This window comes from Gossypium raimondii, chromosome 10 (genome assembly GCF_025698545.1).
Source record: "Gossypium raimondii isolate GPD5lz chromosome 10, ASM2569854v1, whole genome shotgun sequence".
Lineage (NCBI taxonomy): Eukaryota > Viridiplantae > Streptophyta > Magnoliopsida > Malvales > Malvaceae > Gossypium > Gossypium raimondii.
The window spans coordinates 39,490,961-39,507,527 of record NC_068574.1 but is presented as its reverse complement, the minus strand read 5'-3'; the positions used below and the strand labels follow the sequence as shown (position 1 = coordinate 39,507,527).

Sequence of the window (16,567 nt, the reverse complement as noted above, 5' to 3'; positions counted from 1 at the left end):
ACAAGTTAGAAAAATATTTACAACATGATGTAGATGCATGATTTTTCAAAAACGAAACTTAGGAACCATGATTAAACGTTAATTTGAACAAGGAATTTAAAATTTTGACAACATGCGTTTAATATCAGACTTGACTCTCTATTAATGTCTCCTGTGGAGTCGCCGGCTGAAGTGACCAAAAATTTTCGTGAGCGCTAGTCGAGGTTTTTACAAAAGGAAATCTTATCTTGACGATTATTGAAAATTTGGAAAAAAAGTCTCAATTTTTTTTAAAGAAGATGAGTCGCCACCGATCCTTTTTCTAGGTGTGATCAGACAATTATTAAATTCTCTTTTTAAAAGAACAATTATTTTCTAAAATTCCTTTACAAAGAGTAGATCTTAGGTCTGCGTCAAAATCCAGAGAAAATTAGAGTTCAGGAGTCGGTTACGCACGAGGAAGGTATTAGCACCTCGTGATGCCCAAAATCGGTATCTCATTAAGCGCGCGTTGTCTTAATTTTAAAAAATACGAGTTCAATTTAATATTTAATCATGATCCGATTGAAAAATGAGAATTTTCATAAATTACATATTATTGTATTATATATGTTTTAAAATGAAATTTCGATGATTTACGAGTAAAAATAAAGATTTTATTCTTTTAATGAGAGAATTTTTCAATTTTTCATTTTTAGAAGGCGTTTCAGTATTTAAAAAAAATCAATTATATCTATCCAACATATCAGTGAAATCAATGACTTAATGCTAAATCGGTTCGTTGCCTTAGGTATTGAAATTATTTAAATTTAAAATTGTAAATGAAGTAAACATAATAATATTTCAAAAAAGCTACTTAAAAATGCCAATTTAATTAAAATGGGATGTCTTTTAAATACATGGAGTAAATTTAAAATGGATTAAAATTTTACCAAAAGCCCAAGGTTATGGACTTGAACCGATGCAAATCGGGCCTCCTTTCTTTCTTTTTTTTTCACTTGACTCATGCTAGCGGGTCGTCTGGATTGAAATTGCGGTTGGAGTGGGTCTCTTCTTTGACGCTAATCGAGTTGGGCTTGCTGCTGCTGTTGGGTCTACTAGGTTGGTCTACTATTGTTGGGCTGACTGGATTGGGCTACTGCTGTTGTTGGGTCTGCTGGGTTGGGCCGCTATTGGGTCTGACTCGGTTTGGGTCGGTGAAGCGGGTCGAGTCGGACCTGATTATTTCTCTTCCTTTTTCTTTCTTTTTTCTTTCTTCTTTTTTTTATTTTCTTCCTTTTTCTTCTTTAACTCTTTCCTCTACCCTAGCATCTTTTCAACTCACTTGCCGCTATTTACAGCTGTCGGAGCTCCGATTAGGCACCATCAGAACACTCCTCTCCACCATCTCTCTTCAAATGGTCAGTTAGTTTTCCAAGAATCTAACCCAAATTTGATGAAACAAAAGGCCAAAGCTTCGATGTCTTTCTTTCTTTGATCTCCCTTTTACACCATCAGATCACCACCGATCTTCGTATGTGATACATCGTGTCATGGTTCGTCTTACCACCGTTAGGATCGTCGAACAAAGATCTAGAGTTCCAAACCTGAACTCGAACTGATAAGTCCTTTGACTTTCCTTTCTATTTTTTTGCTTCTCTTTTTTTTTGTTATTGATTTTGGGTTATTTGGTTTTGCTAGGTTTGGGGTGTTGAGTGGAGGTGATGAGTGGGGCAATGATGGTGGTGCCCGAATGGTGAGGTGATGGAGGGTACTGGTACGGTGGTACTGAGATGGTTGATTTTTAGAGGCCCAATTTCGATTGAGGGAGGGAGAGAATGATGATCGGTGATGGAGGGCCACTAGTGATCCCCGAGAGAGGGGCCTGAGGTGATAGAGAAAAATGGTTAGAAAGGCCGATAGTCGGTGATTGTAGGTAGGGATGATGGGTGTGTTAGGAGTGGTGAGACAATGGGGGTGATGGGCGGTCGCGGTGGTGGTATAGGTAAATGGCTGTGGCGACTGGAAGGTAAAGATTTTCCTCATTTCTTTTTCGGATGCTTTTTGTTTTTTTTCCTTCCCTTTTTTTTTTTGCTGATCCCAAAAATCTTCTTTTATGCTGATCCCCCTATCTCCCTCTCTGTTTTTAGGTAGAAATGGAGGGACAAAGGCCATCATAAGTCTAGGCCGGCCGCCAGAAATAGCTGAGGGTAGGGACGCGAAGTACGACTAGCTGTTGCTAGGGGACAGTCTGACGCGCCAAAAGGATTGGATTGTAGAGGATGCAAAGCTCCAAGGGCTAAAATGTAATTTTAGAAAAAAAAGGGGCCAAAATGTATTTTCAGAAAAAAGTGGGGGCCAAAATGTAATTTTAGAAAAAGTGAGGGGCCAAAATATAAATAGTATTCTTGTATATTTTTTTTTCCTTTTTTTATTCTTATATTCTTTTTTCTTTTTTTAAAAAAATTAATATAACATAAAAACTAAAAACACTAATGGGCTAAAGCCCAAACAATTCCAAAATTAGATTGGTATAAGCCCAATTATCCAATCACAACAAGCCCAATCATTGGGCCCATATGAGACTTGCCCAAACCCTGAATCCATTGATCCAAAAAATACTTCGAGCTCAAATTATGCAAACCCGTAATTTTAGAAATAAAAAATTAAAACACGAGACCCGAGCCGGACAAAATTCAGTGATTACACATAGTACAAAGTATAAACACAAAAAGTAACCATATGTGTTCCTGTCATCCACAATCTCAACCGGAGATTTGAAACATTCAATTTAAGCTTAAATATATGGCAATTCCATCAAAATCAATAAATAAGTTACCTTACTGAGATTTACAGTCAGATGAATTTATCTATGTTCAGATCAATATTCAATAAATAACAAATCTTTCAAATTAATTAAACAGATTGCCTTACTGAGATTTTCTATTTAGAGAACGACTTACGGATAAGAGTACATCGTCAAATCAACCGAACACACCAGATAAAAGCTCATAACAACTAATCCAACCGAAACACGCCGAGCAAAAGCTCATAAGTGCTGATCTAATCAAAATATGCCAAATAGAAGCTTATAAGAGCTGATCCAACCGAAACATGCGAAACAAAAGCTCATAAAAGCTGATCCACCCAAAACATGCGAAACAGAAGCTCATAAGAGCTGATCCAACTGAAACACGCCAAACAGAAGCTCATAAGAGCTGATCCACCCGAAACACGCCAAACAAAAGCTCATAAGAGCTGATCCAACCAAAACACACCAAACAAAAGCTAATTAGAGCTGGTCCACCTAAAACACGCTAGACAGATGCTCATAAGAGTTTATCCAACTGAAACACACCAAATAGAAGCTCATAAGATTTGATTCAACCGAAACACGCCAAACAGAAGCTCATAAGAGCTGGTCCAACCAAAACACACCAACTACAGAGTATAACACGAGAGTTCACAACAAATGTTAAACCTCGGTTTATTCGGGTAATATACAAATATCTCCCTCCAATACTATCTCCACTCCAAACCCCTGTAAGACACCAAATCACGATTGTACTCTATCCCACGTTCAATCTAAACCAAGCATCAAATTCAATATTATATCTCAAATTACCATTAATTATCAACAATTCAAAATAAATATATAAGTTGTACCATGCTAATCTACTTAACATTTCATATAGACATTAAATTCTAACCGTACAAACTTACCTGGCCAAATCGCAAAAATGTCAAAGTACAGGGGCTTTTTGGTAATTTTCCATTCTCCTCAATTTTCCACTCGATATTGATCTAAACTAATAATTTCATTCAATTTATTAATGTAGATAGTAAAAAATTTTATTTTATGTAATTTAGTCATTTTTGGCATTTTTACAAAATTAATATTGACGCTTCCTACAGTGTGATAATTCCCTGAAAAATACCCCCAAAATTAAAAGATCCGAGTAGTTTTACAATTCCTGTCGAGATAGGGGACAAACATTTTAATAAGGCCCTTTGTGATTTAAGGGCTAGTATTAATTTGATGCCTCTACTTACATACCTAAAACTCAGATTGAGGGAGTTAAAAAATGCATCGATAACATTGCACTTAGTCAGTAGGTCCCTAGTACGCCCCAAAGGTGTACTTGAGGACGTATTAGTTAAAGTGAGGGGTTTTATTATTCATCTGCCACAAATCGAGGTGGCAAATTAAGCTTTTCTGACACACTTAAGAAGTTTTTTTCTCGAGCAAATTAGAGTTTTTAGCGTAGAATTTTGTTATTTTTGTTATTTCAATATTTTCAGGTAATAAGTGAAAATATCTCCCTTTTGCCTCATTTTTTACCCAAATTGGCTAATAGTGCCATTTGGAGGCCTAACATGTGTTTGACTACTGTAGGGACGTGTCAGAGGTCAAAAATGAATGAGAATGACATCTAGGGCAAGGGTATTACGATATCCAACCCCTGGAATCGTGTTACCTCCGACAGTGTAGAAGACCAAAGAGACCCTTCAGTGGTATCGTGATATCTTCTTTGGGTATCGAAATATCCACATTTTAAGGAAGACCCCAAGTTCAACACTGCCCAAAATATTGCGATATCCTCCTCTGGGTATCGTGATATCACCTTCGTTAGAAGGACAACCTTGGACCAAAAGGGAAACTTTTGTCTACCCGGTCCACCAATCATACAAGGCTCATGTAGGGGCATTTTTGGCATCGAAAGTCATCAAAACGCCCTTCAAAATAGCCAAAACTTTTTGAGGATGAGAGAGACACATTCTAGCTTAGTTTTAAGTTTAGTTTTCTCTAGGTTTTCTTTAGTTTTTTCTGCACTTTTCTAGGGCTTTTAGTTTTTCTCTTCTTCTACCTTAGATTAGACTTTATTTTCTGCATTTACTGCTTGTTCTTGTTGTTCTTGATGTTGGTTAACACTGTAGCCAAGGTTTATTTGCATTTCAGTCCCTGTACTTTTCTTTCAAGACTTTTTAAGTTTTAGTTTAATGTATTTCAGTTTATTTTACTTTAACTCTATTAAAGCTTGTTCCTTCTATGATTCTTTCTTTAGATTTTCTTGTTAAATGCTTTTGGTTTCATGCTATTTAAGCTATGCTATTTAAGTTTTCTTGCATAAAAATCTTAACTTTTATACTTTTCTTAGACTTTACTTTCATGACTGCCTTGTTTTTCATTTTTATGTTTATTTTTTTCACTTTGAGCATTATTAACTAAACCTTTAAGGAGGTTGGTTGATGGAGATTTGAATAAACTAAACTATTTGGATAATGGACTAAATCGTAACAAAATGGACCAATTTGAATAGAAATAAGAACTTAGGTAGTGACACCCCTAAAGGGGTATCAAGATAAAGTGAAACTGAGAGGTAATCTTGTCGCGCACCTATTCATTAGTCTTAGATTAGTAGGCGAGATAGAAAGATAAACCAAACGTAATTCATCTAAGTCAATGAGTTGAGATCGAGAGATAAAATGGAGTCATTTAGTAAGTTAAGCAATTTACGTCCCTAACCCGCAATTTGGTGAACCACATCAAAGTCAGTCAGCCTCTATTAGTGATTTGTTGGATAGTCCCGATAGTTTACATTTCTTGCAATTTAGTCCTTGGAGTGGAATATTTAATTTTCTTGCAAAATCTCTTTTATGAATTGTCGTACTATAAAATGGTACTAGTAGCCACTTAGACTCTATTGTGTATGTTAATCATTGATCAATCGCCTCTTCTTTTGGGTTCGATCCTTGGAATACTTTGGGATTCCAGTGTAACACTATAAATATTACAACTAACACTATACACTTGCAATAAAACTGAAGGACCGTAGAAATATTTTTATAAATTCAATGTTTTAATACACGTGCAGCCGGTTAATTATACCAGTTGATTTTGTTGTCCTGGACTTCGAGGAAGATCAAGAAATTCTCATATTGTTGGGTAGGCCATTTTTGGCCACCTCTAGATCAAATATCGGTCTTGAAAAGAATGAATTAACTATGAAAATCGATAGTGAGATAGAGGTGTTCAAATGTGGCCATGATTCCTAAAATGAGGAAGTAGGAAATCAATTAGGGGAGAATTGTTATGCAATATCTTATATCATCCTAACAACCTTGATTGGAGGTATGGTTGTCATTTAATGTGTCCAGGAATGAATGGGTTAAAGGAATGAGATAAATGGAAAGACCCCGAATGGAAGGGCATATGCTGGACGGATTGCAACGAGTGACAATGGAACAAGAATTTGATGAAAGAAATTCATGGGATATCGAATGAATCCAGTAGCCACACATAAAATTAATCATTGAATCTTTTATCCATGTTTTTAATTAATGTACATTTAAGTTTTGTCATATTTTGAAACTTTTATTTAGGTTTAGTGATTTTAATTAGGATAGGATTACGGCCTTAGGAAGCCAAAGTGTGGCTACTCGAGACAGGATTTTGGAGTTAGGAGTAAACAGAAGAGTCAAGCATGCCCGAAAATACAAATTTTAGGAAAATAAAGGTCGTGTCGTGACACCGAACCTCGGTGTTATGACACAAAACTTTGAAACTCTAGGGGTGCTAAAAATAAGTCCATGTCACGACACCATATCATAGTGTCATGACACGGAACTTCAAAGTTTCCAGTTATAAAATTACATGCTCATGTCACAACTCTAAACCCCGATGTTTAACCGCCTATAAACGTGTTATCATTTATAGTTAAAATATCACACTAAAAATATATAAGATTAAATTGATAGTGTCCGTAAGTATACGAGTCAAATTGCATTATAGTATATGTGTACAACGGAACCTAGAAAGTATTCCAAGGGTCGTACCTATGAAAGGATGGAATAAATCTGTAGAAAATCTCTTTACAATAATAAGTCAAAATAGTAATAATTAAATCATATATTACGATAAGTTATAAAAGGGATTAATAAGAGAAATTAAATAAATAAAATAAACAAACGGCTAAATTTATAAAACCAATCAAGAAGATTAACTCATTTCAGATTTTGTAATTAACTTCAGATTAGGATTTTAGGGTGGATTAGCTACCAATTATTACCTCTCGGTCTCTAACTGATTAATCGATTAGTTAATACTCGTTTATCTCTCGACTTCACTTTTTCAACCAAGATAAACTATAATTTACTCGGCTAAACTTATCTCCCAATCTCATTTAACCTATGATTACTTCCTAGGGTTGTCAAGCCTAGGATTTAGGAACACGTAATCTATACCAACTAATCATTTCGAGAAACCCTAAATTCTCTATTAATCACATTCTCATCCACTAATTAATCTCCTCTATGGGATTTAGTCACTTATGTAATTCATAATATTAATCTCAATTGAATAAAATATGTAAATAACACGACTGAAATGAAAGAGAAAAGAGATTAGAATAATCTTGGATTGATTTTGATTGAAGAAAGGAGTATACATCTCTCTATCAGAATAACAAATAACATCGCTTGCAAAAGAAATTAATTGAAATAATTCAATATTATAAAATAACTCTTTGTTCAAAATCGATTCCAAGAGGAAAGAAAAAAGTTGTTTAAGAAAACCGAAAGAAAACTAAGTTTAATCCTACTTCGAAACTATAAGGGTTTCTAAAGATGTCTAAGATGACATGGTTACATCAAACCCCTAAGGTCTTATTTATAGAAGTGTTGGCAAACTGAATTAGGTCTTCGGCACATCCTAGGTCTTTGTATTAAGTCGATTGTAGGGACAAAAATAGCCCCAAAAGACTTAGGTAGCACATCGGCCCTATGTTGCGTCATAGTCCTTGCATGGCATGACACTACATGTGATCCACACCTTCTTTGGTTCTATTCATGTTTTAACGACTTGGGAAGCTTGTGCTTTACACATCCTTTGCTCCTATGTCAATTAGGCATATAAATCATCATCCTACACACTCAATTACACAAATTAGAACTACCTAAGGCTCATGTCGACCTAATAGGTCACAACACTCACAAATTCTATTAAAAACACGTATTTTACTAACTTTTAATAATAAATATTGAAAACATGATATAAAATACTAAATTACGTATAAACCAAGCTCCTTAAGTACGGAAATAGACCGAAATTACTACTCCATTTGACGAAAGGTCAAATACCCCCACACTTAAGTCTTTGTTTGTCCTCAAGCAAAATAAATGAAAGCAAAATAAAAACCAAAAATAAACTAAACTAAAAATGGGAAATAAATATGCAAGAGAAGAAAATGTACTTGAGCTAGCTTAATACAAGAAATTGGATAGAAATATGTTAACAAGATAATGTAAATAAACATATAACTCTAGAGTGATATGCAATTGACCTACAATTTCTAAAATCAGAAGGGCTAGTTCAATGAATTACAAAGCAAACAAATAAAAGAATATTAAGTATAAGTTTCCATCAAAACAAATATATATAAATATACAATTATGTTCAAATGAATATATGTGGTAAAAATATCAATTCTTAGCACAATTTCATACATATAAATTACCACCTAAGTCACATAGGACTTTTTGGCTTGTAACATTCTACTACTTAGGTTGGCTCAGATTTCAAGAATAGGCTCGACAAAATAGCTAAGCACAAAAGTAGTTTGGCACATTGTATAGTCCCTGATACTACCTCGAGTATCCATATAGCTCACCACATTTTATCCACTTCCCTCACCATACTTATCTTTCCATTTACTAAGGGCCAGATCTTCATTGCTTTTGAAAAGTGCTGTGGAAAAGTGCTTTTGAGAAGTGCTTTTGAAAAGTTTGGTTTAAAATTTGAGTGTTTAGCATTGCTATCAAAAAGTGCTTTTGAGAAATAAAATGTCCATTTTAGACATGTTATTATCAAGTAACAAATATGCATTTAAATAATATTTAAATTAGTTAATATTATTATATTATAGTAATAATATAAAAAATTTATTATAACTTGTTGTTAATATTTTAATATATAAAATATAAATTGTAAATATTTTAAGCAATAAATATTAATTATTTATAAAATTTGATTAGAATATATAAACTATATTTTAAATATTTAAATATTTGTAATTAGTATTTTAAAAATATTTTTTATTTTTAACTAATGATTTTAACACAATTGTAATTTTAAACACCAAGAAAAAAAGGAAAAATACTATGTTATTGGAGGGGTGAAAAAGTAATTAAGCACCAAAAGTGCTTTTGGGAGAGGAAAAGCTAAAATTTTTAGCTTCTCCTTTTCAGCTCCTTTTCAGAAGTGCTTTTGAAAAGCACTTCTGAAAAGCTAAAATTTCAATAAAAGCGACTTGTTCTTCATGACTTTTCTTTCAAAAGTGCTTTTGGAGTCAGAAGTGCTTTTTTTAAGCAATGAAGAACTGGCCCTAAGACATCATATAGTATTCATGAGTACATCCGAGCTTGTAATATTTATTATTTTTTTCAAACAAATGTGAGTGTGTTATTTTTCCAACTCACTTTGCTTTTTTTTTTCATCGAGATTTTCTCGATTGGCATTTCACCTTATTTTTATACAAGCTCAAAATCTTATACTCACTATACCATACAATTCATTAGTTCATTCTTTTTTTTCTTTTGAAACCACCATGATGTATCTACCTAATCCCTCAATATCAATGGTCAGGCGTCTAAATTCGTGCAAGGACCAAGAAATTAAAGGATCAAATAAATTATTTATTTAGTCTTATGGTTTCATTTCTGATTCATCAAGAGAATAGATTCAGACATCAAAATAGGTACAAGGGAAAATATTTACAGGATAGTATTTTTGCTCAAAAACTTTTCTACCAAATAATACCTTAGGTCGTCACTAGGTAATTCAATACATGGATTCAAATCGGTCAAGTCTGTCAATTTCTAAAACCTATAATTCAATTAAACATGATGCTATTTATATACATGTTTATCATGTGGTATACTTAACATCTTAAATCTATTCACAGTGTAACACTCCAAACCTGGCCTAGATGTTATGGTCGAATCTGGTGTGCCACATTGAAGTGTCTTTCGAAAAATTATACTCGTTGGTAAAAATTTGTTTCTAAGTTAAAAAAATAAACCCCTTTAATAGTATTAATTAACAAATCAACTAGTCAAAACGTTTGTCTTGTTTATCCGATATTGATTTAACAAGTTGGTCTAAAATCGCAGAAGCCTTTTAAATTCCATTGTTTAAAGCTCGTGTCTTTAAAAATAGTAATTATTTAAAAAAAAAAACAAACTCGTCTTCTTCTAAACTAGTAGTTTAAAATATGTAAGCAAAAACCCAATTAAAATTTTAAACCATCTTAAAGGCCTTATTACAAAAACAAAACCTAACTTATGATTTGATTTAAAATAAAAGCAAATATGAACAGCAGCAATTGTGTGGTCAAGTCCCTCGCAGCACCGAATTGCCTAAGGTTGAGGATTACCTGCACAGTTAAAGGAGAGGGTGAGTTTACGAAACTCAGTGTGTAATCTCCTATCAGTCAATTAATATACGACATGCAGTAACAGTCTGGGCCTGAGCCCTAAGCAGTAACAATGTAATATAAGCCTTAGCCCATTTCAGTAACAGTGTGGGCCTTAGCCTAACACAGTAACACTACAATGCAGTAATGCAACCCAACCCAATCCAATCAACACACCACTCCGTACCACCAACACACCATATGGGGATAAAATCAACCCACCCAGCCAACACACCAATATCGCAGCAGTGCTGGCAGTAATAGTATCGCAGCGAAGCTGCCAGTAACAGTATATGTGGCAAAGCAACCAGTATAGTATACTTCCCCTATATCAGAATCCCAACCCATGCTATATGTCATGTCATAAATCATACATGTATGCAATAGGTCATACTCAGTAACAGTCATATATATATCATAGAACAAATCAATCATACATACATTCCGACTCCTAAGGGTATAATAGTCATTTTACCCTATGGGGGTATTTCGGTCATTTTACCCTTCGAGGGTATTTCGGTCATTTACCCTTTCGAGGGTATTTTGGTTATTTTACCCTTTAAGGGTATTTCGATCATTTTACCCTTCGAGGGTATTTCGATCATTTTACCCTTCGAGAGTATTTCAGTCATTTTACCCTTCGAGGGTATTTCATTCATTTTACCCTTCGAGGGTATTTCGGTTATTTGCCACGACTCGCAAGTTAGGCTTACCACTCAAGCGATCGCACGCCCATGTGGTCTCAAACACCGTGTCTACAGCTTTTCGACTTTTCGTCGATCTATGGTTGTAATGGGTGATTACACACCTGATTGTGAAGATGCACCTAGATCCACGAACACCCAAAATCTGCATTCAAACACGTTTTCCATTAGTCGCTAAACCATAGTGCTAATCTCCTTCTCTTACATGCTTAACCAACATTAAACTAATACATGCCTCGACTAACAAAAATGGCTTAGCCCACTTATACCATTGACGAAGGTTGAGAAAAATCTTCTTGACGGATATCTGCATTGTAAATGGATTTATTAAACAAACTTGTTTAATCAAGATAACTTACAAAAATACAGCGAGCATTCGGCCTACACCAAGAATGCTAGCCCACAAACCTACCTTAGATCGAGAGAAAAGAGGAAGGTTTCGAAGACTTGGAAACACTTGAATATTCCTTCCCTCCTAAAGGAATTTGAATTGCCAGAGAATGGAATGGCGAAAATCGACTGAACCACAATCAATAAGGAAAAAGAAATAGCTCTCGATCACAAAGAAAATAATAATAGATGGAAATCAAAGACAGAGTGAGAAGGACATTCGGCCAAAGAAAAAGAAGAGGAGAGAAAAGTGATTCGTCCCGGTGGAGAAGAGAAAAGGGAAGAGAAAAGGGATCTGGCAAAGAGGGAATTCGGCCACAACAAACAAAAAGGAAAAAAAGGGAAGTAAAGAGAATAAAATGAAATAAATGAGCAAACCTGAGAGTAACTTCCAGAACTTGACAGATTCGGCACCAAAACTAAAGCGTGAAACCCGAAACTCACAGAAATCGAAGCAGACTGGAGAGAAACTCCAAAAAAACCCAAAATCGAAAACCTTAAGTGATAAATGATCAAATTCGGCACAAAAACCCTCCCCTAACCGAATTCTCAAAGCTTGATTACCCCAAACGGCAAACACTCCTCACAAACAACTCCTTGATTTTCTCCTAAAATCCCTTCCCTTATCCCTCATCGATTCACTCCACCCAATCACAATCCCACTATTCTCTCCATGATTCACTCCTCCATTCAAATTCCACAGTATTTCAGTCAAACTCTACCACCTCACTGCACAGGTGGTAAAAATAAACACTCCCCAGTGCAGCACAAGACTCAAACCTCAGACCTTAATGGAACTTCACACGCCACCTTGCCACTAGACCACAGGCTCATTTTGTGACATAAAACCAACACTAATATTTATAAGGCCTACCAGCCTATGTCCAGATCCATTTAAGAGCAAAACTAAAAATTCTACAAAAGCCAAGACTTGAACCCAAGCTTCTCAAACACTCCCATACACACCCAAATCACTTAACCGTTGAAGCAAACAAGCAATTTGTGACAAATCATGCAAAAATTAAAGACTTGAATTTTGTGGCATTACACACAGTGTAATAAATTGAACTAAGTAGTCTAAAATTAGAAAATTTAGAATCAATTATTATCAAACTAAATTTATAGATTTTTACAAAAGCCTATTAACATGCTCCTAACCAATCACTTGTATTTCTACAAGCTCAAGCACATAGAAAACATGCAAAAATGAAATTTTAAAGGCTACTAAAAAACTAGAAAAACAAAATAAAATAACATAAAATATTTTTTTAAGATTTTAAAAGTTTTCTAAGTCACCCCCACACTTTATTCGGCATATCGTCCCTAATGTGCAATAAAAATATAAAGGAAAGAGGTTATCTGATTGGCGTGATTCGTGCAATATGATTGATGGGATTAGTCCTCTTGGTTTTTACTCAACATTGTTGTGCCTTCAAAATTTTGGGGTTCCTACTAAGAAAACTAAGCACAACTACATATATAAAATATTAAAATCCTAACTAAAATAAAAACCAAAAATAAAAAACATCCAAATAAAAATAAATAAAATACAAGGTCCAAACTATAACAAAATTTGAAAATTAACTTTAAAATTAGTCGAAATTAAGATCCAACGCTTTATCTGCTTTCCCGATTTGCCTTCCAGCTCTTCCTCCGAATCTTCTTCTGGATCTTCCTCTTCTTCCAATTCCTTCTCTTCCTTTATCTCTTTTGGTTCAGTTTTTTCCTCATACTTAGCTTCTGGGAATTGCAGCAGCTTCAACTTATTTTTCCTCACAAAATATTCAAATATTGGTCCAGCTTATTGCATCCATCAAACTATCCATACCAAATCAGGTAGCGCATTCTGAATCAGGTTTCTGAATCAGGAAACTTCATCAGTTGTAAGACACGGCTTGCTCATCCCATCGGTACCTCCGCTTGTCAGAATAAGGTTGTCAATAAGTGTGGGAAGTAATTCCACTTCATTTTTCCTTGCGTATTGGAGCATGCTATGATATATCAATGTTCCCACACAAACTCTTTCCTTCGTTAAAATTGCATACAACAATATTCCCTAGAACGTATCAACAATAAACATGTCTGTCGTAAGGAAAATTCAAATGTTGATAAGGGCTTTTGAAGTTAACTTCGTCTGGGAGAATGATATGGGATAGTCTATTCTCAGGTGACATTCACACTCACCATTTCCATCTGTCAAGAGATTAATTATGTCTTCCATATTTTCTCTCAGAAAATACATTAAATATGTACGTTGTGCAAAACCATAGAGATATAATGGAACATCATAATACCTTGCTATCTCGAGAGGTAAGATAGAAATTTCCTTCCCCTGGACTAATATTTGCATCCATGGTACCTCCATTGGTCTATTCGTATCCCCCTCCTTCAACACAGCATAAAATTCATGTACAATCAGAAGGTACACCGGATTGGTCGGGGTTGTACAAAACTTCTCCCATCGATGAAATTGAATCATATCTTCTGTCTCACTTTGCAATGCACTTAGAGAATCAAAACTTCGTTCTTGAAAAGGGATTTTTCGTTGGACTGCTTAAACATTATTATCGAGCTCCCTTTCTTAGATGGTGGCATGGTTATGCGCTACAATTTCTCTATCAAAAAGGTTGCTATGCATGGTTTTGAGGTTATGAAACAAATAAAAGACAAGGAATTCATGGAATCTCAAAGAAAAGGGTTATGAAGGGTGATTTGGTTGGTTAAGATGGCTTGGAGGGTGTAGCTACTGCTAACGGCAACATATAAAAAGCCAATCTTGGGCTTTACTTGTCGTGCAAACTTGGTGAATATCTCTGAAGATCACATTGAACCAAGAATGTAAAGTTGCCAAAAATGGCCTACATGTCACGCCATAAATGGTGCATGGCGCAACACGACTCTACTTTGTCCTCTATTTTTGCTTAATTTTGGGGTACGCCATAGATAAGGCATGAGGTGACACGACGACAAAAATCTGTAGTTTTAGGCTCGAACGGGTTATGTCATGCCATGGGATTGTTATGTAACTACATGGCTTCAATTTGGCCTCTCTGAGACTTGTAAAAGGCCCTCGGTTGTCCATACACGCACCCTACTAATGTCTAGCTCCTCTGTTGTTCTCGAAAACCTGTGTCCTTCTAATTCTAACATAAAAATACAAGTCTAAGTCTTAAATATAACAAATCAAAAATAAATTAGTATACAATATTTACAAATTAATGGAATTTGATTGGTTAAAATTTATGTCGCACTACCGGGCTTGTCCAACAATTCCTTAAACTTCACCATCGGCTTCATCCGTCGCTCTCAACCATCGTTGGCATTCTAATCTATTCCATTCCTTCTGGGACCTCACCATTTATCCTTTTCTCTTGCACTACAAGTACCTACATTTGCACAGCTCAAAAATTACCTTTAAGCAATGTCGTTAGGGGTTAAATCGAATAAAACGTAACATTCCTCCCCTAATAATCCCTCACTTTGGGAATCACAACCATATATAAGCACCTTTACTTCACCATTGATATTAATTATTAATTCATTTCTTTCGAGATCGATGGTCGATTTAGACATGGCTTGAAATGGTCTACCCTATAGGATTGGGATTTCCTAATCTTCCTCAAAATCAAGGACTCATAATCCTCGTACCTTGACCAGTACATCCTCAAGTAAACATTTTGGGTGCACCAAGGATCTATCAAATAATTGTAGCATTATTGATATATTTTTAAGATCCCTAAGTCTTAGTTTTCTATAGATCAATAAGGGCATTAAACTTATGCAAGCCTTTAAATCACAAAGGACCTTGTTGAAATTTCGATCCCCTATCTCTATTGAAATTGTAAAACTACCTGGATCTTTTAACTTCAGGGGTATCTTTTTAGCGATTAAAATGCTACATAAGGCATCAATGTCAATTCGCCACCCTTTTTCATTTTCTTATGTCGTGCCGTTATTTCTTTTAGGTACTTGGCATATTTAGGGATTTTATCGATAAGTTCAAGGAGGAATAAGTTGACATTGAGGGATTTAAATAAATTGAGAAAATTTATAAAATCTATCTCATCCTTCTTTTGCTTGTACTTTAGTCTTGTTGGGAATGGTACCTTTATTGTGCTCGAATTTGAGGTTACTAGATCAGACACTGGTTCGACTATCTTCTTGATCTTTTCATCATGCTCGACTTCATCCTCCATGGATTTTTCGACCGCTTCAAGAACCTCCTCTTCATGAATAGGCTTGTTCAGCTTTTCAAGTGTCTTCCCTGATCGCAAGGCGATCACCTTTACATGTTCATTCTCATCTCTCCGAGGACTATTTTTCGTGTTACTAGGAGACTCAGGCCATTTTGCTTTTGAAACATAATCATTAACTGACTCATTTGGTTGCGGACGCTATCCATTCAGGATTGGAGTCATCCACATGTAGCTTGGACTTGTTGAATGTTCATATTCATTGTTTGCATCTCCTCCTCTAATGGATCGAATCGTTGACAACATGTAGCATGGTCATTCCCTACGGTTCTTTGTTGTCATGATGGAGGTTGATAATGACGATTTTTTCAATTTTGCACTTAATTTGTGCCTCCTTGGTTACCTTTCCATTTGAGACTTGGATGATCCCTCCAATCGAGATTATAAGTATTTGAATCGGGATCTCGACCCCTATTAACTATGTAGCTTGCCTCCTCTGGTTGGTTCTCAAAACATGGCTCCATTCTCGTCAGCTTGACAGTTGTCTCCAAACATGAAAGATTTGGTTTGTACATGAATCTTTCATTGGTCCACATGTATGAATTCATAGCCATTTCGTCAATGATTTTGTAGGCTCGTTCGTACGTGTGGAACATGAGAGATCATCCGTCCGCTCTGTCTAGGCTGGATCTGATATGCCCATCAACATTGTTATAAAATATCTAAATTTAGAGTCGCGCTTGTAATCCATGGTGTGGGCACTTTCTTAGCATCGAATTGTAGTGCTCCCGTGCTTCATAAAGGGATTCACCTTCATATTGTTTAAAATTGGAGATTTCTCGCCTAAGCT

General features: G+C 35.3%; 1 non-coding gene across 1 annotated transcript; it reads left to right on the top strand.

Annotated features, from left to right (window-relative positions):
* Positions 1-16,461: 16,461 nt before the first annotated feature.
* LOC128034241 (small nucleolar RNA R71) lies at positions 16,462-16,567 on the top strand. Its single transcript, XR_008190371.1, has one exon. It is a non-coding gene; the product is annotated as a small nucleolar RNA R71 (small nucleolar RNA).